Source organism: Alternaria novae-zelandiae (assembly GCF_023758075.1).
Source record: "Alternaria novae-zelandiae strain BMP 2774 chromosome Unknown scaffold_12, whole genome shotgun sequence".
NCBI lineage: Eukaryota > Fungi > Ascomycota > Dothideomycetes > Pleosporales > Pleosporaceae > Alternaria > Alternaria novae-zelandiae.
The window spans coordinates 350815-352167 of record NW_026056972.1 but is presented as its reverse complement, the minus strand read 5'-3'; the positions used below and the strand labels follow the sequence as shown (position 1 = coordinate 352167).

At 29.7% G+C, this 1353-nt stretch overlaps 1 non-coding gene across 1 annotated transcript; it reads right to left on the bottom strand.

Moving 5' to 3' along the window:
- Positions 1-275: 275 nt before the first annotated feature.
- Positions 276-419, bottom strand: J4E88_006269. The gene has a single exon. It is a non-coding gene; the product is annotated as a tRNA-Ile (tRNA).
- Between the last annotated feature and the right edge of the window lie 934 nt (positions 420-1353).

Genomic DNA, 1353 nt, shown 5'->3' with positions numbered 1-1353 from the left:
ATACTACTGCTTAGAGCTACTACTTTCTTAAGAAGCTCTTAGAGCTACTACTCTTCTAAGAAGCTCTTAGGTATTATACTACTACGTAGAGCTACTACCTCTAAGAAGCTCTTAGAGCTGCTACTCTTCTAAGAAGCCTTTAGGCATTATACTACTACGTAGAGCTACTACCTCTAAGAAGCTCTTAGGTATTATACTACTACAGCTATGTGTAGAGAGAAACCTTATAATAGAGAAGTAAAAAAAAAAGAGTAAAAAAAAGTAAAAAAGAAGAATAGATAAGCTAGAGATTAAACCTAGAATCTCTATAAATAGATATTATAATAAGACAGTAAGCGTATATAGAAAGTAAAATAACCTAAGCTAAGTTCTATCTACTAATATAAGTCTATAGCGCTCTACTACTAAGCTACCTATCTAGATTATTTTAATAAAGAAAGACTACATTAGTTAGTATATAAATAAGATATAGTGTAGGTATAAATAGTATAGCTAAGTTGCTCGCGATAGGCTCTCTAACACTACCTCTTAATAGATAGTAGTATCTATATTATACTACTATATATATAAAGATATAGATTATAGTAGCGCCTCTATATAATATTATATTATACTACTATATACGTATAAGTATAGTTAGCTTATATTATACTACTGTAGGTAAGCGTAAGAATAAGTAGCGCGTAGATAACTATATTATACTACTATAAGCGTATAGGTATAGTTAGGTTATATTATACTGCTATAGGTAATCGTGTAAATAGACAGCGCCTACTTAGCTATATTATACTACTATTAGTGTATAGATGTGTGCTAGTTGCGTCTGCATAGCCTCTTTTATTATACTATTATAGACGTAGAGAAGAGCAGCAGCTTAAGCTATTATATTATACTACTAGTATAGGCCTATAAATGTTTAGCTATTCTTGCATATTATACTACTATATTATAATAGAGGTTAGTAGAGAAAGAGTTCTAAAGCAGAAAAGTTAGAAAATCTATAGTAGTAACGTAAATAGCCTGTATTACTGCTAGCGCTTATAATAAGGTTTAAGGTATTCTAAGGTCTATTAACTATTCTGCTAAATAATAATAATATTATACTACTACTACGTTTATAGTATAGCTAACATATATATTAACTCTAGATCTAACTTTAACTCTAATAACTACAACTACAGTGTTAATAGCCTTCTATATATATTAGACGTAGAAAACACTATACTAGATAGCGCTGTCGCGTATAAGAATAATAATATAGAAGAGCTAGGCGTAGAGAATATAAATAGTCTACTACTATAGACTATTAGAGTAGTAGCTATAATACTTATAGACGTTATAGTATAGGCAGCT